Source organism: Rhipicephalus sanguineus, chromosome 9, assembly GCF_013339695.2.
Source record: "Rhipicephalus sanguineus isolate Rsan-2018 chromosome 9, BIME_Rsan_1.4, whole genome shotgun sequence".
In the NCBI taxonomy this organism is placed as follows: Eukaryota; Metazoa; Arthropoda; class Arachnida; order Ixodida; family Ixodidae; genus Rhipicephalus; species Rhipicephalus sanguineus.
The window spans coordinates 59,438,890-59,453,247 of record NC_051184.2 but is presented as its reverse complement, the minus strand read 5'-3'; the positions used below and the strand labels follow the sequence as shown (position 1 = coordinate 59,453,247).

General features: G+C 45.6%; 1 protein-coding gene across 1 annotated transcript in view; it reads right to left on the bottom strand.

The window, feature by feature from the left end:
* Window positions 1-14,358, bottom strand: part of LOC125759931 (zinc finger protein 239-like) — a 175,375-nt gene that overhangs the window by 100,852 nt on the left and 60,165 nt on the right. The window lies entirely within an intron of this gene.

Here is a 14,358-nt window from a genome sequence, read left to right as displayed (position 1 = left end):
TTGGCATTTCCATACTAATCGTTGCACCCGGGACGGCAAGGACCCCCGGCAAGGCACCCGGGAGATACTGCCCTGTGTGATACGTGATCAAACGTTTTCGAGTTTTCGTGACCCCTGGCGAAGATGAGACATGGAAACCCATTTCGTGCCGACAATTTTCACTTGCCGACTAGTTTGCCTTGTAGGGGTATGTGAATGACACCAGTACAGTGCGAAACAATGCTGCCGTCCCAACCGTGACGCTGGCATTCGGTCCTATCTGACACGACACACCCGAAAGTACTGTCGTGAGCCACATGAGAAGGAGCACTGAAATCAGCTTTTAGATGCGAAGCATCTTATGGCGGAGTTCAATCCGGTGGTGGTGGTTGGTGTGCGGCAGGGACCACCCTTACTGCGCATGCGCAAAGCCGTCTCCACATACCTCCTCTCCACTCCCCTCCCTCTCCCCCTCTCCACTCCCACTCCACCTCCGAAACGCGGGCTCGACATGCCGAAACGCTGCTTCGCATCGCCTCATGGTCCCCTTTTTAGAGAGAGATGGTGTAATTTTTTAAAGGTCAAAGCGGTTAAACGCAGCTGACAAGCGCAAAAGTATGCATGACACTAATTGCTCAAGCGGAAATGTATTTCTGGCGATTCAATACGTCACGTTCATATCAGTACATTACAAGTAATGGTTGATTAAGCCCGAATTCGGTGTTGCCTCTCATATTGCTCACGACTGTACATCCAACACTGCACACGGCCTGCAATAAAACCGTGCGGGTGATTAGACAGTTATAGTTTAGTGGATTTAGAGGAATAGCGAGATAGAAATGCGCATGCGCAGTGCGCTAAACGACCCCTAGCGTTTACCGTACGCACGCTATTTTTCAGATTTAGCGTTTCCGTGTTTGCATGGTTAACGTAGTGTGCGTAAAACATGGCGGCGGTTTTGGACGCCCGCTTCGAACTGAATTTAGCGTTTACAAGTGGACGGATCCGCTTCTTTCGTAGCAAACGACTGTGTAAAATTTCTTCGTTTGCCTTCAGGTAGCTTCGACGACTGAGTATTACGGATAACTTGGCGTAGTTTTTGAGATCGCTTCCCATTTCGAACGTTCCTAAGCCTATCTGCAACATAAAAATTTTCCCTTTTGGTGCGTGGTTCATATTTATTTACTTTTATTGTTATTCTAAAAAAGCAGTAATATTGCGACGTGCGGGAATACAGGCGAGAATTCTCGATTTTTTTCTTTTGTCTTCTTTTTCACGCATTCACCCTCCGCTGGGTGACGCCATGGTCACAGCTTGGTTAGGGTTCCTTGAAGCGGGGGCGCGCGCATCGAGGCACTCTAAACTTGGGCACGTGAACGCTATCCCGCTAAACTAAAACGCGCTGTCCGCAACGAATGTTTGTGGCACGGTAACGCGCTATTCCCTTAGCCCCCGCTATCACGCTAACGCTAAACTATAACTGTCTACTAACGACTGCGTCCGGTCCTACAACATCGCCGGCCTACAGAAGGCTGTGTGGTGGAGAAGGTGCTGCAGGTGTTAGAAGCCTAGTTGGTCCGAGTGGGATGTGTGGTGTATAGAGAGATTGGATGCACATTTAATACGGTGCTGAGCAATATAGACAATATTATGATGAAAACACTCGGAGGGTTCGGCGGTCCCCGAATGTCTGAACCTCACAGTCAGAGCCGCGCATGCGCCGTCTCTATATACGCTACGATAACACGAAGACGGCGAGTCAGTTCTGGAGAAGAACATCGAGAATAGGTGGCGGGACGTCCCGGTGAAGGTTCTCGCTGGTTAACAGAAACAGATCTCGAAGGCAATGCTTTAGCTCACTGCAAATGCCGGAAGTGATACCAAACCAGCCGGAAACCCACAAGAAGTGTCGTCTTTTAGACGTGGTCTAGTATCGAAATAAATTTTGTAGCATTAAGCTCGGAAGTGCGTCACTCGAAAACTACATGGATCCTGCAAACTGCATCACTTGGCACGGCCAGCCGTGGCGTGGGCATGGCGCGTATTGCGTTCCGTTGCAATGCACGAGGTCGTGGGTTCGTTTCCATCCGCGGCGGGCCGCATTTGTAGGGACGGAGAAATGCGAAAGCGCCGGTCTACTCCATGCTTTATACCACCCGAGTAATTACTAGGAGCACGTTAAGCAAACACGTTGTGGTCAGAAATTAATCCGGAGTATCCCGTTACGGTGTGCCTCCTAATCAAGTTGCTTTCATGGAAAGTACAAACCAAGAAAATTTTTGTTTGTATCTGGTAGAAATTCAAAGGTGGAAAACTCTATATAATAGTTTGTGCGCGCCTCGAGAATATGTCATTAACTTTGTGAATCGGAGCTTTCGCGGAATCAACGCACTAATTGTGACGATTCTTGTTCCTCTTTAAACTAGCGCATCGTATCTGCGTGTGTCAGATTAGCTAGCGGACGTATGCGCTTCTTGGGTTGAAGAAAAAAAAAAGCGTTTCAGAACCAAAACGGTCTCAGTGGCGTTAAGAACATCTTAGTGTTCTCCCAACTTTAAATCGTCAAACATATTTCCGAAGCACCGGTTTACTAAGGCGAAAGTCATCAAACGCTAAAATTGACCGTCGGCTCCAGCACAAGTGATTCAAAAATTTACCATCATTTGATGACGTCATTATGACGTCATCACATGACACCGTCGCTTGGTGACTCCGATCCCGGAGGCAGGGCATAAACATGTTGGGTGCAGAATTCATCTTCAAAAGTGCGCTTAGTGAACACAGACACAAACGCAAAAATACAGGACGTAAGGCGTTTGTGTCTGTGTTCACTAAGCGCACTTTTGAAGATGAATCTACTCTTGACAGCACTGTGGAAGCTACAGAACCGAAGCTCATGCCTGCTACCGATGCAAAAAATAGTAACTTAAGTTTACTGATAATTTTCTCATTTGCCTTACTGAAATAAATGCTGCTTTATTTATTATGAGACTCAAACAGTTGCGAGAAGTCGTAGGCAAAATACTAGGGGTGTGCGAATATTCGAAAATTTCGAATAACGAATCGAATAGCATTCTATTCGATTCGGTACTCGAATCGAATAGTACATACTCGAAATACCGAATATTTTTCGAATAGTTTTCGAATAATTAGCGCCGATGGGAGAACCCCAAAACAATGAAACTTTGGAATCGTTAAAGGCCATTTTTCTTCTTTTAATCACTAAATTACCAGTATGCATGCAGCCCAAGCTTTAACGAAACTATCGACGCTATATTGATTACCGGATGAAGGCGTTTTTTTTTGTTTTTTTAATGAAAGCTCCATACTCACTCAGTTTTTACTATGCTGCCTCTGCATCGCATTAATCAGTTCCTGTCTTCATCTTGTAAGAACTGAAGGTGCACCTGCATTCAGCTTCATGAATAGCAATAGATGCAAGGGTTGTGTTTGCGTAAATTGTTCTTGCAGATACAGCTTTCAACACCGATGTCTACATGCCTTCAGTGCCGGGGACCATGTTGCGATGGCAGGTTTATGTGTTTCATTACCGCCTTAGCTGTATGCGTAGTCTTCGGTTCAAGACTGTTTAGATTTTATGTCTCAGTTTTATTTAAAAGCAGGCGACAAAGCATCTGCAGTCACTGCTTTATTTCAACCTACAGTAAGAAAATATTTCGAAGGTTGTGGTCGCTGCTGTATACGAGCTTACCTCAGATTTCAAAACTGTGGTATTTTGAGTCTGTTAAAAGTAAGCGCAACGCTCTTTGGTGGAAGTTCGTGAATATTTCTTTCAAAAAAGAAAAAAAAAAACGCTGCGGAGTTCTAGGACCGTTTTGAGAATGGTTGTCTTACTATTCGAAAACTATTCGAAAAGTATTCGATTAGTATTCGTATTCGATTCGGTGTCATCACTATTCGATTCGTATTCGATTCGGTTCCAAAATTCACTATTCGCACACCCCTACAAAATACAGTTATTGTTCATTTTTCAAGAATGCCTTCGAAAGCCGATACCACTAGACGCAGGAAATATTTAATACCAGTTGATCTGGTTGTTTTGAAAGAAACAATATATTTGAGTAAATGGTCGTGCAGCCGTTCCTAAAAGATCTTTATTCGTGCGTGAGCAGAACGCGTGAAACTACTTGCTACAAGAACAAGTGAGCTAGACCGAGGCCACACCGTTTAAATGTGTGTGAACAAATTCATACAGCTTGTACGCCCCTGCACATATACTCAGATAAGGACCTAAATTTCCAGTGCAGTTTTTGTATGCTCGTTCTTGATGCGTAGAGGACTTGTAGCAAAAACTTGAAGGGGTACATTTTAGCTCAGGCTATGAAAGAAAGGCACGAGTAAGATCTCCTGCTCATAGTTCTTACTCCTACTTCTTTCTCCTACTTCTTACTCGTGCCTTTTTTTCATAGTTTGAGCTAAAATGTACCCCTCCGATTTCAACCATCCTCCAGCAACAAGTCTTACTTAGCACGAACTAGATCTTAGCTAAGAGAAATAGATAGGATACTGTAGCGTTTGCGAACATTGAAAGGACCATATCACTAAACTTCTTGTTTTTAGATGCGAAGCAGCTTTTGCTCGGGGCTGTGTCCGGCGGCGGTGGTGTCGTTCGCGCTCCACTGCGCATGCACCTACTCTCTCTCCCACTCTCCTCCTTTACGCAGGTGTTCGGTCACCTTCTCTCCTCTCCTCCCCCGCGCTGCAGCAGTCTAGAGGGTGTTGGCTGCAGGCGCACCGCAGCCTCTCCTCCCACGTGATGCAGCCGCGCCGGAGACAATACAGCCTGTAACCCACTCTCTCCTCTCCCTCCCCCATTTCATGTGTATATAAGCGCGTGCGCTCGGTTGGCTTCCGTCATTCTCGCTTCGCTCCCATTTAGATGAGTTGTAACGTCAACATCGGAGCCACTCGTTCACTCGGCGCTAACGGAAAGCAACGCACAAATCCAACGTAATAACACAAACACTAAATACAAACGCAAACCTCACACACTAACGGAAACGCCAAGTGAAAATAACGGAAACTTGATGTGCGCCCCAATGCGCATCCCCTGATGGTTCCCTTGAGTGGGAGATGGTGTAAGTTTTCCCTTCACTTTCGTGCACTCATACTACCAGTAATCTTTCGTATCACGAATATGTTGCAGCGGAACACCGCGATATCACAAATGCGTAGAAGTCCACTTCTTACCTTCTATTTCAGTGGGAATGCTTTCTCAATCACCATGCAAGATGGCCGCTGACTCGCTCCAATAATGGCACCACATGACGTTTCACATAAGTGTTTCGCCACAACAACCGCTTTTACGACCTCTTTTTGTCACTGCAGAACACCATTACGTCATCCGCATATGCCAATAGCTTTACTTTACTCGTGAGAAGACAGTAAGCTACTTTTTCACTGCACGATAGTACGCTTAAACAAAAGGGCTACAAGTATAACGCAAAGAGCAAGATCGACAAAGAACATCCCTACTGAAAGAAGATTTCACTAATATGTTTTTTTAATAACTTTTTTGAAGCATCAAGGTACCTGTCGGGCTGTCAAGCATGACTATTTCCATAGACTTCCACAATGCAACTTTTGTACGCGTTGTATAGTGTGTTTTATTTGCGCTTTGCCAAGTACCTTCGTGGCATAACAATTAGAAAGGGTAAAATTATTCTACCAATTGCAAATTAGTTGCAGTAAAACAGCGTCAACAAAACAAGGGACCAGGCGACGAGAAACGACACGTACAGCCGCCCAAATCTTTAACCATCGTGCGCTAGCGCCGACTTTTTGTGCGTCAGCGCCATACGACGGAGCTAAGTTGCAAACAGGGCGAGAGTAAGCGCAAAAAAAAAAGTATTTGCGTCGCCAGCAGTGTTGCGGAATGGGCACCTCCATTCCATTCCAATTCCATTCCGCGGAATTAGAACTTGCCGCAATTCCATTCCTTTCAATTCCTCGGAATGAAAAAACTTAGCCCATTCCCACTCCGGGAATGGCCGGCAGTTCAATTCCATTCCTGTAATTCCTCAGCGTGGGAAAGGCATCTTGATAGTTTATCGGGTTAAGAATGAACTGCCCATAAAGATGATGTCATCAGATGCATTAAGAACTGCAAGAGTACGTCAAACACGTTACCAAGGTCGAGGGAACTTGGTAACGCTTGGTCGATAGCTTGGTGACATATCTCGTGCAGTACAACCACCTACTAATTCCCATAGGGGCAGTTCTCCCGCTACCTATAGTATTTGCATGGTCAGCATGTTTGAACTAATGGTGATGTTTGAATATTGTTTAAGCTTAAATGTGTTAATGCTGAAATGGCGACATAGCGTATTTTTATGCTGACAAAAGTATAGTTCAAGAAGACTAGGCAGTTTTGCCACGCGTCTGGAGTCTTCGTGAATATGGAGAAAACTAAGATTTGGTTAACGGGGAACAAAACCCTCTATAGTCGGATACAACTTTAGAAGGCAGGAGAGGCCCCGCCCAGACGACCGAAGCGCGGCAGCCGATCGCCTCCGCGACTAAAGAAATAGTCCCGCTCATGCACGCGACGATGATGAGTGGGCGAAGCTAGGTCCTAAGGTCCGTAATGTCTACGTTGAAATCACCGACTAGTATAAAGGGTTTGTGCTTCTAGGAGTTTTATATTGTTCTGCCACAGTTATGATTGATATTAGTGTACTGTTCAACGTTTCTTTTTTTGTGTCTCACATATGTTACCCTAGCGTTGCCCCATATAATGTAAATTGAGTGACATAAAGTGGCATAAAGAGTCGACGACAAAGCTCGGTCCTAAGGTCCATAATGTGTACGTTGAAGTCGCCGACTAGTATAAAGGGTTTGTGATTGTAGGTGTTTTATGTTATTTCGTCACAATTATGATTGTTGTTCGTCTATTGTGAACCTTTTGTTTTATTCACATACACACATATGTTTCCACTATAGCAACGGTTTCTAACCACCATAACAGCGGACAGTGAGCGTCGACGACAAAGCTAGGTCCTAAGCTCCCTAATTTCTACGTTGAAATCGCCGACTAGTATAAAGGGTTTGCGCTTGTAAGTGTTTTATTTATTTATTTATTTATTTATTTATTTATTATTTATTTATTTATTTATTCATTGTACCCTCAGGGCCCGAAGGCATTACAGAGGGGAGTGGGGATACATAAAGAATACAATAAACATGAAATCATAAAGGAACAAAAAAAGTAAAATACAAAGTGGCTGGCGAAAACTCACAACAAGACAAGGGAAAATAGCAGCGGCAATAAACGAGAACAATTTTGATAATGAGAGAAAAAATTATACTGTTTTATATTGTTCTGTCCCAATTATGATTGATATTAGTCTATTAAACCTTTTTTAGGGGATTTTACGCGGTGCTGTGCCGTGAGCACGGACACCACCCAACGGACAAGCCTAGACCCTAAGGTGCTTTGTCCCTAAAACATGAGCACAAACTGCGATAAAGACAGCGCAGTGTTCGCGTCCTGTACTGAGCGCGATTACTACATCATTATTTCGGCAGTTGTTCAAGAAGCTTGTGCTAAAATTTATACAGCTTTTTGCAAGGGTTAACGCGAGAGCACACGACAACCGATGATTAATGTGTGTAGAATGACAGCGCTGCCTCGTTTATTGCTTACTGGTAGTGAAGAAGTGGGGGGGGGGGGGGGGGGGGGCAGCTCAGTGGCACACACTTCTCTGCCTATTCATCATCATCATCATCAGCCTGTCTACGCCCACTGCAGGGCAAAGGCCTCTCCCATGTTCCGCCAACCAACCCGGTCCTGTGCTTTCTGCTGCCACGTTATACCTACAAACTTCTTAATCTCATCTACCCACCTAATTTTCTGTCTCCCCCTCACGCGTTTGCCATCTCTTGGAATCCAGTCAGTTACCCTTAATGACCACCTGTTATCCTGCCGACGTGCTACGCGCCCGGCCCATATCCATTTCTTCTTCTTGATTTCAACTATGATATCTTTAACCCCGTTTGTTCCCTGACCCATTCTGCTCTCTTCCTGTCTCTTCAGGTTACACCGATCATTTTCCTTTCCATCGCTCGCTGCGTCGTCCTCAATTTAAGTTGAACCCTCTTTGTAATAAGTACCGGTAAGATGCAGCTGTTATATACCTTCCTCTTGAGGGATAGTGGTAGACTACCATTCGCGATTTGATAATGCTTGCCGAATGAGCCCCATCCCATCCTTATTCTTCTAGTTATTTCACTCTCATGGCTCGGCTCCGCGGTTACTACCTGTCCTAAATAGACGTACTCCTTTACAACTTCCAGTGTGTCGCCCCTATCGCAAAGCGCTGTTCTCTGCCAAGATTGTTCCACACTACTTTAGGTTTATGCATATTAATTTTCAGACCTACTCTTCTACTTCCCGTATCCAGTTCAGTAATCATGAGCTGTAATTCGTCTCCCGCGTTACTGATCAATGCAATGTGATCAGCGAATCGCAGGTTACTGAGATACTCTCCATTAACTCTTATCCCTAATTCTTCCCAATCTAGGGCCCTGAAAACCTCCTGTAAACACGCGGTGAATAGCATTGGAGAGACGTGTCTCCCTGCCTATTACCCCTGGTGAAATATGGTTCCGTATGCAGGAGGAGTGTGGCGACTACGTCGCGCGGGGGCACGTAAGCTCTCCGATAAGCTGTCCGTACCACTTATTACGTGACGCTCGTCAAAGTCTCAATACCATGAAACTTTGTGGAAAAGTATTCTGTCCTTCAACTGGCGGCACAGAAAACTTGTTCCCAAGGAACTGTCGGGCCATTCCCGTTTGAAGCTTTGGTTATCGTTTACCTGAAAAGTTCGCGTCAGCGCCGCTTAAGCCATGAGACGTATCGAGGCTCGCTGCGGCGGCGTCCTACTTAATTAGAATATACTAGATTACGTCGAACAATAGATGCTTCCTGGCGAAGCGTACTCACAGCCATCCTGTCTCTTTCTGACTGTTTAGCGCGGAGTCTTGGGCAAGAAACATTAAAGGGGTCATGAATCACTTTTCCAAGTAATAATCTAATGACCTCAGTATCGGAGTTTACTGCCTCCCGAATCGATTGCCACAAAAATTTCTCGAATCCGTCAAGAATGAGCGGAGGTACGGGGTTTGGGCGCACGCTCTCCGCGCTTTCACTCTTCTCGTTCCGACGAGCGCGCTGGAAGCTACACGGGGAGGGATGGCACGGGGGAAGAAGTTACGTCAACGCGCGTCATGAAACGCGATCGCTCTCCCGCTGTGATTCGCATGCGCGTGCGCGGCTACCGTGTACTGAGGAGTGCGGCGCCAGCAAGTGGCGGCACCCCGTGGCAAGAAGCGCATCTGATCCGAACGCCGCTCTCGATTTACGTCGGCTATCGGCCAATGAGGATGCTATGTCTTTGCGACGCGGCGATGCAGATCGCGGCGTCAATCGGCAGACGTCCCGCCCACCGACGAGAGTGAGAACCGGCCTCTGTGAAAAGAGGGGGCCTGAGAAAACAGCAACTTCGCGTTCCGCTTGTAGCCTTTACGCGGCGCGCACGACTGCAATATTTGGCTGAGCAGTTCATAGCCGTGTCAGCTTTCCGCAGGATGTGTTTTTTCAACAAGCCCAAGGGGTGCTTCATGACCCTTTAAGTAGACAACACATACAAGAGCTCGTGTACGTCTTGTCTTTTATACGTTTGCTTCTGTAAATTCGGTGCTCAACACAGGATGAAAAAGAAATCGCAGCAGGCCAAACACTGTCCTGCATGAATTTCAGGACGACCGTTTTTGTAGCCAGTATGAACGATTTCCATGCCTGCGCTTTCTGACTGACTATCACGAAGTACGGAACGCGACAACTATAAGAATAGGAAGGCTGCACATATTCACTGTTGATAACAGAGTACCCAAACTGCCTAATTATTGTATTAAGGCGAAAACCTTATACGCCTAATGAGTTGAAAAATCCGTTCTAGTTGGTGTCAGCACGAATGGTAAAAAAGAAAATAATAAAGGTGTGTCTTGAGGCGCGTGAGCTGCGCACTCACTTCTTTACATAAGCGTGTGAAGCCGATGTGATAAAGAAGAAGCGTCAGGAGGCAACAAAAACAGTTGAGCTTAAACATGCGTTCATCTGTAAACTTGCGTATGTATCTTACTGGGCCCGAGACTAGCCATATTCGTTCTAACGTGCTATCGTAGTATTCAGAAGAAGTGGTGGTGCAATAAAGAAAAAGACTTAAAACAATTCCAATACATACACTTTATGGATGCTTAATAGCTTTCGTCTTAACTCGTCTTAGCGTTAGTTAACTGGCCAAAGAGATTTTTTTCTTGATTATTTAGCATCATCGCTTTACATGATTGTAAGAGAAGGAATGTTTTGCAGCAGCGAAGTACGTTGCAGTTTGCGTTTCAGTGTCCTCTAACCGAAGTTCCCAAAACACCGTTCAGGTAAAGGGACACTAAAGAGAAACAATGAATTGGTTTAGATTGATAAAGTGTGCTCGGAGAACTCTTGTGTAGTTTATTTCACTACCATTGTTTATTATTAGAGGAGAAAACCAAGTTCAAAGTTTCATCTTTAAATTTCGCGCCGAACTTTGTAACTCGTGACGTAAAAGACTTCAAAGAGCCTTAACGTATTTTGGCGCCACTGGCTCGACGAAATTTCCACAAACTCGTTATGTCAAGTCTCTGGCCCCCTCAGAGGACAATGTACTTCGATTTAACCGATTAGGAACTACGTAGGCCCAAGCAGGCACCGTCAAAAATATGTGACGTCACGGTAAATGGTGCGGGAATTCCAAGGTGGCGTCGCCACCTGTATTTTCTTTTTGCGCGTTTTCTCGCTTATTAAGCGTCTTCGCGCAGAAAGCGTGGTGTTTTTGGTATCGTGGAAGACTACTTTACTAATGCGAGAGAAATCGTTTTGCTCTTTAGTGGCCCTTAAAGCGACGTTTGTAAACATTGTGTTTATTGGTGGCAAGTAAAAGTTGCAAACTTGTTGTGCTTATCGGGCCTTCCTGTTGAAGCTATATTTTTGTTTATCTGGAGTCTGCAGTAATTCTTTCTTGCACTATAGTTCAACCACCACCTTTTTGCAGCGAAGCTGTCCTTGCGGACCCTCTGCCGGTGTTGCGAGTCGCCATCCATGGCGTTCGCTAAAGCAGGTAGTGTGACCAGGGAGGAAGGAGGAGCATCGTGAGTGGGGAAAGGGAGGTATCGTGATCGACCGCGGAGAGGAGATTTTATTGAAGAGGCAAGTGAACAAAGAAATAAGAAACAGAATAAATTCTTTGTCGAGGCGGGGTTTGAACCCGACTCTTAGTGGTCCGAAGACAAGTGTCATAACTACGGGCTGGGCTATACACACGCTTGCAAAACATGAATTGATGGGAAGCGTATGAATGCGAAGGAGGAGCGGTCACCTGGGCAACTCGCAGCGAGTCACGTGCACGTCTGCGGGGGCCGTTCTTTCACGGACGTCACGTTCGGTGAGCGGTGCGGTGCGCCCGAGACGCCGAGCGCTAGCGACGAGACGACGGCGGCGACGTGCCGGTCGTTCGCCGGAACAACGCGATCTTAGGAGGCGAGGACGCTTATCACGAGCCAGCTAACGGGTATATAAACAGTGAAGGCTTGCAGAAACTTAGGAGGAAAATGTAATGCCCGAAGACGGGGGTGACAGCTACGATGTGTTTTCCGGCGGGGAAATGGTGGGTGTTTTATTCCTTGTACCATCTAATCAGACCCTTTCTTAATCAAGTAATCTCAGCATTTTGGCCCCTTTGATCCTAGATGCTTGCTTACGCTCTCCTATAGTGGTTTATTTCCTTGTTCCACTAAGCATGTGGTTTACTATTACGACTCCAACGTTTTCAGCCGTATTTATCTTGCTGCAAGAGTTTTCTCAGCTCGTTGTAATGGCGGACCGCCGTATAGAAGGGTCTTCTATATTCCGGTTTCTATTTTGTGATCTCCACTATTCATTCATACCCACTTTTAAGCATTCCGCTGCTGCTGCGTTGCGTCACTGTATCTCTCAAAGTTCATGCTGTATACATATGATCGCTACGCAGGGAATTTTCCATTTTTATTTTATCGCCATTTGCTCGAGTGTTTGTAAAGAATTTAGAGAATAAGGCGTAGTCGATACATGCCTGCCTTTGCATGTTACGTCACCCAGCCATTGCACCTAATATCCCCGTCAACTCCTATGAAGTTCCGTTCCTCGCGCAAGTTCAATGTTACGGAATCGTCGTAGGCAGTATATCCGTCTAGACGACCAAATGCGCATTCATATTGCCTGCTAATTAGCTCACTGGTTGCTTAACTCATTAATGTTGTCACGAGGGATGACTTCTCATAGAGTAGATTACTTGTGCCTTTCGTTCTGCGCGAATAGTAGCTGTCCGTGCGTATACGACACACCTGGCGACGTCTTTTTCCCTTCTCGCATGCCGGTAATCCATAAATATTCGTTTCTTCACCCTTTGCCGCTTTTTAGTTCGGCTACTAAGCACGCCTTATCTCTACCCAGGCAGTCTGATGCACAGTTTGCATACAAAGCGTTCAACAACATGCTGTCTTCATATGTCGTGCATGCGTTTCAGTCAATACATAACATGCTAATAGCTTCGTCATCCAGCTACGTTTGAATATCCAGACATTTAGCCCATTGCGATCACGCTACGTTTTGTAACAAATTGCAAAGCTTCGATATTCAAACTTGGTGCTTTCAAACTGCACTCACTCAAACTGCAGTCTGGCTCACATAAAAGCTCCGTCACGGCCTACTCTCTGCGCCGGCTGGCGTCGATTACTGGAAAATCGATAGCCTGACCTAGCGTCCAAAATGCCTGTTTACTGCAAGGACTGCCATTAAATTTAACATGCCCGCCTTTCAACTTCTGGCGCCAGGCACACCGCGATGTAAACGATTCCCCAAGCTTTCCCGGTTTCCCTAACCGCCTTTGGCTAATTGCTCCGCCATCCCTGCTCCATGTCTCATGCAGTACGTCAGCAGGCGACGATCAAAATGTCAAGTGCCATTTATTGAAAGCAACAAAGCTTCCTTCGCCATCTTGCTGAAGGCATGACAAACGAAAGTGCTCGCGCGCGTAGTTCTGCCTTAACCCCGTGTTCTAAATTGTCAACTCACTGCTTTTCGTTGATATGCGAAGCGGGTGGTATGTCGCAACACCGGCGATACAATAAAATTATCCACTACAATAAAATCTGCATGCTAAAACAGTGGCCAACATATATGACGCCTTTTTATTATATATCTCGTTCTCTTGTGTCCCTTTACTGTGACCTTCACTCGCGCTGAAAGCGGGACCCTTTGTTCGAAACTTCAGCTGTTTTTCACAGCGTGCATCGCTGTGCTACTCCGCGCCGACTGTTGTCCGTGTGCAATGTGGCGTACCTCATGAGAAATCCTTAAGCCATGTCAAATCACACGCTGACCGGCCATGGAAAGACGGCGTATGCCGACCAGAAACGCGGAAAATGGCTGGCGATGACTTGTTTTAGAAAATGACGACGCTCTCTTTTTTTGCCGTGTGGTATAAGTCATCGCAAGCAAGTCCATTTGGCGCCTCATTTCACGCTACGCGCATATGCGAGGGCAGTCATTAAACATTTATAGAAAATTCGAGATGGCGTAGTTCCCAGAGAAATCGTAACGGACTCTGTGTGCACTTCTGCATAGTAAATCCTAGCTATAAATTCTAGCTGTATTTATAGCAAGCCCTTCAGATAGACCCTGAGCCCTATTACTCGAAGTGGCTGACATTACTTGCAGGAGAAAATTGAATTACAGAAAATATGCACGAACAAAAGAACATTAAGCATCTTCTTAATTATTGTACGGGAGATATTGCAGTTTCGCACTTGTAGCCAGGAAGCTTGCACGACATTTCCAATTAAATCGGGTTCTTAGGATGGCGCGGTTTTCTGTATAACATACATACCATCACACTTGCTCTAAAAATGTTCAGATCCGCTTACTTCATTCAAATAAACTTTCTTGTGCTGTGAAATAAAAAAGTAGGCGGAGCGTGCCCATGCGTTTTTCCGCCAACTTTGGGAATGAGTACGAACTGGTTTCTTCTTGAAAATTCGCTCCAACCAGATGCACCTTGCGAACTCATCGGCTACCATTCGTAAATTGCAATATGAGCTGCGATGTAATTAACCCTTTGCTTACCGAAGACGAGCTGGGCTCGTCCACAATGAAACAAGCATTTGGGGGCGCCGCAGTTAAGCTACCCTGACTCATTTTGCTATGTTCCCTTTGAATGCAACAGATAGTACAGTAAAAAATAAAAAAGGGCGCTCAAACCATGCATTTTGATCGAGGAAGGA